At 63.5% G+C, this 7,899-nt stretch overlaps 1 protein-coding gene across 1 annotated transcript in view; it reads right to left on the minus strand.

Moving 5' to 3' along the window:
• RPS19 (ribosomal protein S19) overlaps positions 1-177 on the minus strand; it is a 3,299-nt gene extending 3,122 nt beyond the window's left edge. The window contains exon 1 of the mRNA XM_034756904.1: positions 81-177. The gene's annotated coding sequence lies outside the window, so the exon portion shown is untranslated. The remainder of the gene's footprint in view (positions 1-80) is intronic.
• Positions 178-7,899: the final 7,722 nt, after the last annotated feature.

A 7,899-nucleotide genomic window follows, 5' to 3' on the forward strand; every position in this document is an offset into this window, starting at 1 on the left:
CGGGGGGGGGGCGGGGGCCGGGCGCGGGGGGGTCCGCGCGGGGGGGTCCCTGGCCGGGCCCGGCCCCCCCCGCTCCTCACCTCGCTGCTGGCTCCGCGCTGCCGGGCTCGGAAAGGGCCGTACGGGGCCGCCCGCCCTTAGACCACGGGCCCCAGATCCCGCGAGAGCCGCTCGCCCAATCGCGCCCCGCGAGAGCTGGGCTCGGCCAATCGCCGCCGAGCGGGCGGGGGCGGGCGGGGCCGCGCGGGGCGGAAGTCAGGGGGCGGGGAAATCAGCGCGCGGCGCAAACGCCGCTTGTCCAGCGCTGCGGGGCGGAAGTGTGACGTAACGTCGCTTCGTTGTGACATCACAGCCTCGAGGTGTGATGTAACCGCATCTAATCGCAGTCCCATGACGTCACAGCATCCAAATGCGATGTCACCGCGTCTGATCACAGTCTGGTGACATCAGAGCGACTCATTGTGACATCATCTCACCTTATCACCGCCTCATTGTGACATCACAGAGACTCACTGTGACATCATCTCACCTTATCAGTCTCATTGTGACATCACAGCGCCTCATTGCCATGCTGGGGAGTTTCACTGGGTCACCTTTGCCATTGCCGGGCAGCTGGAGCCAGGCCCCCCCCCCGCCTCACCAGCTGGGAATGGAGCCAATCCCCCTCCCCCAGCTAGGGTGACCGGATGTCCCGATTTTATAGGGCAAGTCCCGATGTTTGGGTCTTTTTCTTATATAGGCTCCTATTACCCCCCAGCCCCTGTCCTGATTTTTCACATTTGCTGTCAGGTCACCCTCCCCCCAGCCCCCTGAACCAGCCAGTCCCCCCCACACACACACCTGGGAACCACCTGCGCTGGACGGAGCCATGGCCCGATCCCCCTTCCCCCAGCCCCCCAAGCCAGCCAGTCCCCACCACCACCCCCCCCTGGGAACCACCTGCGCTTGGCGGGGCCCCGTGGTCTGTTCCTCCCCCCCCAGCCAGCCAGTCCCTCCCTGGCCCGTGGCCCCCCACCCCTGCCCTTTCCCAGAATCGATTTAACAAACGTTCGGTACAGGACGGAGGCCAGGCTCACGCTGCCGTCATGGGACGGTTTTATTGCCTGACAGCTGGGTGATCAATCCCTACCACCACTTCTTCAATAATTGCTCCGTGAGCCGGAGGGAGCCCCCCCACACCCTCCCGTTTTCCCTGCTCGCACTGGCTGGCGCGGCTGGGTGTCTCCAACTCGCCCAGCCAGGGATGGCACCCAATGTCCTTGAACCTATGGCCGGAGCTCAGCGCAAGCCACCCTCCAGGATGGGGCCCGTATCGAACAGCCAATAACCCCAGGGACACAAAGACAGGAGAAGAAAACCCAGCCCGTGGCTGGGGAGTTGCTGAGGGGGCAGGCAGAGATGGGGAGTGGGGGGCGTCACCCCTTCCCTTTACAAATAGGACAGGGAGCTCAGCGGGGCGCTAAGCTGGGATCGGGCCGCCAGGGAGCAGGGCTGGGCCTTGGTCCTTCTTATCTTCGGCCGCTCCGGCCCTGGGGATGAACCTTGGCGCGGGAGCAGCACGGGACGTAGCGGAGGCAGACGGACCTGAGCGTCCGCCCGAAGTCCTTCTTCCTCATGGCGTAGACCAGCGGGTTGGCCAGGGAGTTGAGGTGGGACAGCAGCACGGCCAGGCGGTCCAGGGCCGCGTAGCTCCGGCAGCCGGGGCAGAGGAGCCGGACGCAGTAGATGACGTGCAGCGGGATCCAGCAGAAGCAGAAGATGCCGAGCAGGAGGAGGAGGGTGCGAGCCATCGGCAGCTCCCCTCGCTTGGCCGCCCGCAGCGGCTGGGCGAGGAAGTGCCCGCGCACCAGCCGGAAGAGGTCGGCGTAGATGCCCAGCAGGGCGCCCAGGGGCAGCAGCGTGCAGGCGAAGAAGACGAAGTAGACCAGGTATTCGGGGGCGAAGACGGAGGTGAAGGAGCAGCGCCCCAGGTGCTCGTCGTGCAGGTGGCTGTAGGGGGGCGCCCCGCGCGTGCCCGGGTACACCTTGGAGAGGAAGCCGCCGTAGGGCTGGTCGCGGGCGATGAGGACCACGGCGGCTCGCTCGGCGCCGAAGCTGGCGGCCAGGGTCTGGTTCCAGTGCCGCTCCATGTAGCGCCCCTGCCGGTTCCAACCCATCATGGGGGAGAGGCCGATCAGCAGCGACAGCAGCCAGCACAGGCCCACGGCGCCCAGCACCCGGCCCCTCCTCACGTACATGGCGTAGCTGCAAGGAGAGAGCCGGCTCAGGGCCCTGGTGGGCTCCACAGACGCCCTCCAGCCGCCCGGCAGCCTGGGCAGAGCCACTCCCACTGGCATGGCCTGGCGTGCGCTGGAGCCTGAGTGCCAATGCTGCTGGCCGGAGGGGAGCTGCCCCCCAAGGCCTGCTAGGAGCAGTACGGCCCCCAGACCCACCGGGGCCACAGACTGGCTTGCCCGGCCCTGGAGCCAGCCCAGCTGGCGTGTCCCACTGCCCCTTGGCTGGGGAAGTCCCCGCACCCCCGGGAGGCCCCGCCCCCCACCCCACGCGCTCGGGGGGGCCCGTCTCTCTTGCCTGCTGGGCAGACGGATTTTCAGGTGGGCGTTGAGCGCGATGAGCAGCAGCAGGAGGATGGAGAACTGGGTGGTGACCAGCGGGAAGCAGGCCAGGAAGAGGCAGGTGTAGAAGCAGAGGGTGAGCTCCAGGCTGAGCACTACGGAGAAGGGGATGGCCAGGGCGCCCACGCCCAGGTCGGCCAGCGCCAGGCAGGCCACCAGGCAGTTGGTGACGCTCCGCAGCTCCCGGTGCAGGCAGAGCGCGGCGCACACCAGCAGGTTGGTGGCCACCACGGCCAGGGCCAGGAGCCCCTCCAGAATGACGAAGCCGAGGTACAGATCCATCGGGGCAGGGGTGAGGGGGCACCTGCCAGCCCGGCTGCCGAAGGGAGCGTCCCCTGCAGCCGGCCCTGCCCAGTGATAAGCGGCTGCCGGCTGCGTTTGCCGAGCGATCCCTGAGCAAACAGATGAGGGCTGTGGAGGGCGGGCGCCGCGTGGATCGATTCGGCTCCCACGCGGGTGCCAGGTGCCAGCTGGCGGCGGGAGAACGGCGGGGACCAGCGAGGTGCCTGCGGGTTTGGGGAGCAAGCGAGGGCGCGGGCAGACTGAGGCACTGCTCGTGGGGGGGGGAGTGTGCGGGGGGGGGTGTGCTCAGGGTGGGGTAGGGGTTCCCCCCAACCAGAGGTTCAGATAAGCGCCTGACCTCTAATTCTGGCACTTCAGCGGTTCGCCCCTCATGACGAATGCAGGGCTGGGAGCTCCCTGGGGCAGGGCCCGGCTCTGGGTTCTGTATGCGTGCAGCCCCTGGCGCGCTGGGGTCCTGGCCCAGGACAGGGACTCCTGCGTGCTACCGTAATACACCTAATAAATACCAACCGTAACGTGCAGCCCCTGGCGCGCTGGGGTCCTGGCCCAGGACAGGGACTCCTGCGTGCTACCGTAATACACCTAATAAATACCAACCGTAACGTGCAGCCCCGGCGCGCTGGGGACCTGGCCCAGGACGGGGACTCCTGAGTGCTACCGTAATACACCTAGTAAATACCAACCGTAACGTGCAGCCCCTGGCGCGCTGGGGTCCTGGGCCAGGATGGGGGCTCCTGGGTGCTACCGTAATACACCTAATAAATACCAACCGTAACGTGCAGCTCCTGGCGCACTGGGATCCTGGGCCAGGCCAGGGGCTCCTGGGCGCTACCATAATACACCTAATAAATAGCAACAGTCACATGCAGTCCCTGGCACACTGGGGACCTGGACGCTACCGTAATACATCTAATAAATAGCATTCGAACGTGCAGCCCCTGGAGTGCTGGGGACCTGGGCCAGGACGGCCTTTGGAGAAACAGGCTGCTGGCCCGTGCTGGAGAACAGTGGGGGCTGTTGGTGGCCCCCCCAGTGCTCCGAGAGCTGCAGCCGGGGCCGTCAGAGCCCTGGGGCCCCGCTGCTAGTGTGGGTGGCAGAGCAGATGGCCCCAGAGCCCCGTGGGCGGCAGCAGAGGGAGGTGCTGGTAGCTGGAGAGCGACGATCCACCCGCCCTTCCCTGCCCTGCACCATCCGTCCCAGTCGCCCTTGGCGAGAAGCAGGGACCTTCGCCTGGCGGGTCTCCCAGCGTCCTCCTGCCGTGGGGAGCTACCGGCCGGGCGGGTGCTCGCTGCGGGTGGCTCCCTAGACTAACCGGCCCCGCGAGGTGACCGGGTCTGGCACCTCGGCAGCTGCAATACAAACCTCCCGGCTAGAGAGGGGCTGTGACGCGCCTGCCTCCCTCTACGGAGTGACAAGGCCGGGGCATGAATATCGCTGATTGGACCAACTTCTGCTGGCGAAAGGACCGAGCTGCCGAGCTCCATAGAGCCCTCCCGCCGGGTTTGTCTAATGAGCGGCGCAAACGGGCTCTGACGAGAGGAGCGTTTATGGGGGACGGGGTCCAGTTTTGGGCCCCACACTACAAGAAGGATGTGGAAAAATTGGAAAGAGTCCAGCGGAGGGCAACAAAAATGATTCGGGGTCTGGATCACATGACTTATGAAGAGAGGCTGAGGGAACTGGGATTGTTTAGTCTGCAGAAGAGAAGAATGGGGGGGGGATTTGATAGCTGCTTTCAACTACCTGAAGGGGGGTTCCAAAGAGGATGGAGCTCGGCTGTTCTCAGTGGTGGCAGATGACAGAACAAGGAGCAATGGTCTCAAGTTGCAATGGGGGAGGTCCAGGTTGGATATTCGGAAACACTATTTCACTAGGAGGGTGGTGAAGCACTGGAATGGGTTACCTAGGGAGGTGGTGGAATCTCCTTCCTTAGAGGTTTTTAAGGTCAGGCTTGACAAAGCCCTGGCTGGGATGATTTAGTTGGGGTTGGTCCTGCTTGGAGCAGGGGGTTGGACTAGATCCCTCCTGAGGTCCCTTCCAACCCTGATATTCTATGATTCTCTCTCACCAATAAAGGATCTCGGGTCTGTAACGAGCGGGGGGGACGAGGCGGGAGCCTCCCACGGCAGCGAGAAAGAGTCACGTATCGCAGCAGGTACAAAGAGGCAGAACTTAGGCAGAACTCTCTGCCCGCTAGAGACCAGTGCCGGTGTCTGCCCGGCCGTGCCGGGGGTTTCATGCCACAGCTGAGTCCCAAAGCTTGGGGGAGGCTCCAGGGTTAAAAAAAGAACTAGATAAGTTCATGGAGGATAGGTCCATCAATGGCTATTAGCCAGGACGGGCAAGGATGGTGTCCGTAGCCTCTGTTTGCCGGAGCTGGGAATGGGCGACAGGGGATGGATCGCTTGATGATTCCCTGTTCTGTTCATTCCCTTGGGGGCACCTGGCACCGGCCACTGTCGGCAGACAGGACACTGGGCTAGATGGACCCTTGGTCTGACTCAGTCCGGCCGCTCTTATGTTCAGGAAGGGAAGGATTCATTCATTGGGAGGAAAAATAGGCCGCCTCATGTTTCCTCCACCTCCATATTGCCAAGTCAGCCGGAGGAAACCCGTGCCCAACCCGTGCCAATAGGAAGCGCCAATGGCCACAGATGCGCTGGCCGATGCACACAGCCCGCCATTCACGCCAGCCGCCCGAGCGCCCAGGGGAGCGGCTGTCAGAGCCATGACCCGACCCTCGCTGTCGCCCAGCTGTGAGTTCTCCAGGCCGGGCCCTGCTCGGGGGCTGTGCAGTGCCCAGGGCTTCGGGAGCGGGAAAGCGCTCGCCCCGCCGAGGATCTAGGCCCCCAAAGGTCCTGTCGCCTGGTAGCCGGTCCCCCATCTTTCCTGTCCCAGGCCAGTCGCGCCCCAGCTTGGTGTACGGAGGAGGGCTGGGCTGCCCTGGGGATTACAAGGGAGAGACGATCCCAAGTCTGGGGGGAGCAGAGAGCTCGGGAACCAGAGTCTGGAGCAGCGGCTGCTGGCCCGGAGCCGGAGAGCCGCGGCCCGAGCTCTGTTCCCCCTCGACAGCGCAGCAAGGCTCCCGTTCGAGGCTCCCCGGCCTGCCCAGCTCCCGAACTCCCCAGCAAATGGGCCGGCTTGCTTTCTCCTCAGAGACTGATACCCGAGTCAGCGCCAGGTGTGGGGCGCTCGCGGGCAGCGCTCCCTGGGCAAGGTTTATTCTTCTTCGGGTAGAAGCGTTACAGAGAAAACACGTAAAAAGCAATCCAAGAAGCTGCCCGCCTGCTAACGCGCTCACCAGCGAGTCCCCGGCCGGAGTGTGAGTCCTTCACAGTCCCCCGCAGCAGGCGTCTCTCTTGTGATGCCGCAGTTCAGAGCCACCTCCCAGCCCTGTGGGGCCTGCCAGCCCTCCCCAAAGGATTGGGCCCCCCACGGGCAAGGGCGGGGTTGGTTAAAGGCCCCGAGCCTGTTCAAATCCCGGCGATTTAGCCCCAACCCCCTTTCTCTGGCTGCCAATCCCTGGAGAATCCAGTGTGAGCTAGTCTGCGTGAGCCCCTCCCGGGCTGGCTTGAGAGGAGGAAGTCCACGAGCCCCCCGTGACAGACGGCCTCACAACACCCAAACAATCGCGGTTCAAAGGCACTGCACACAGTTCAGGCGGTGTAACGATGCAGTTCTGGGGGGACCCAACGGAGAGTGCCAATTCAGGACAAATCGTTCAGAGCAGGGCAGTTACAGCCCCAGGCTGGCGTTTCTCCACCTCTAAGGCACCAAACCAGCCAGCCAGAGAGGACTTTGGTCTCACCCACTGGCTAACCACAAGTCACACAAGCAATTCCCTCAGACACTCCAGTTTCCCAGTATCCCCACCAGTGCCACTCGTTATGGGGACAGATGGTTATGAAAACCAATACCCCAATAAAAGAAAGAAGGTTCTCCTGATCCCAAAGGACCAAGCCCCAGACCCAGGTCAGTATACAAATCAGATCTTACCCACAAATCACGCTGTTGCCAATCCTTTAGAATCTACAATCTAAAGGTTTATTCATAAAAGGAAGAAGATCTGGATGAGAGCTAGAATTGGTTACATGGAATCAATGACATCCAGAAATGGCGAAGTTCTTGGTTCAGGCTTGTAGCAGGGATGGAATAAACTGCAGGTTCAAATCAAGTCTCTGGAACAACCCCAGCTGGGATGGGTCCTTCAGTCCTTTGTTCAGAGTTTCCGTTTGTAGCAAACTTCCCTCCCCAGGAAAGGGACAAAGCCCAAAGGAGAAGGGGCTGGAGGGTGAGTCAGTCTGGAGCTGGCCGGGGACAGGAAGTGAGGGCAGATGGGAGTGTCTGGCTCGCTGGGCCCCAGAATGGACCCGGCCAAGGGGTCCCGTTCGCTGGACCTACAAGCTCTGTTTTAGACAATGTTCCTGTCGTCTAATAAACCTCTGTGTTACTGGCTGGCCGAGAGTCACGTCTGACTGCGAAGTGGGGGTGCAGGACCCTCTGGCTGCCCCAGGACCCCGCCTGGGCGGACTCGCTGTGGGAAGCGCACGGAGGGGCAGATGCTGAATGCTCCAAGGTCAGACCCAGGAGGTGAAGCCGGGTGAGCGTCTTGCCCTGAAGACAGTCTGCTCCGAGGGAGAGGAGGCTCCCCAGAGTCCTGACTGGCTCTGTGGGGAGCAGTCCCAGAGCATCGCCCGGGGACTCTGGGACACAGGGCGGTGGTGCCAACGCCTGAAACCCCCGGGACGGCTCCTTTCCCTGGCCCAGGGTACCCCCAGGTGCTGCAAGCAGGGCCGTCTTTAGCCATTTTGGTGCCCTAGACAGCCCCCCTGTGGGGGAGAGGGGTGCGGCCCCAGGCCTGCGCGGGGGGGGGCTGTGCCCAAGGTCTGCGAGGGGCAGGAGAGGGCTTGGGGGGCAGGTGAGTGCAGAGAGCCCGACCCCTGCTGCAGTCCTCAGGGGAAGGGGTGGAGTGGGGGGGGGG

Source organism: Trachemys scripta, chromosome 24 (genome assembly GCF_013100865.1).
Source record: "Trachemys scripta elegans isolate TJP31775 chromosome 24, CAS_Tse_1.0, whole genome shotgun sequence".
Classification (NCBI taxonomy): domain Eukaryota; kingdom Metazoa; phylum Chordata; order Testudines; family Emydidae; genus Trachemys; species Trachemys scripta.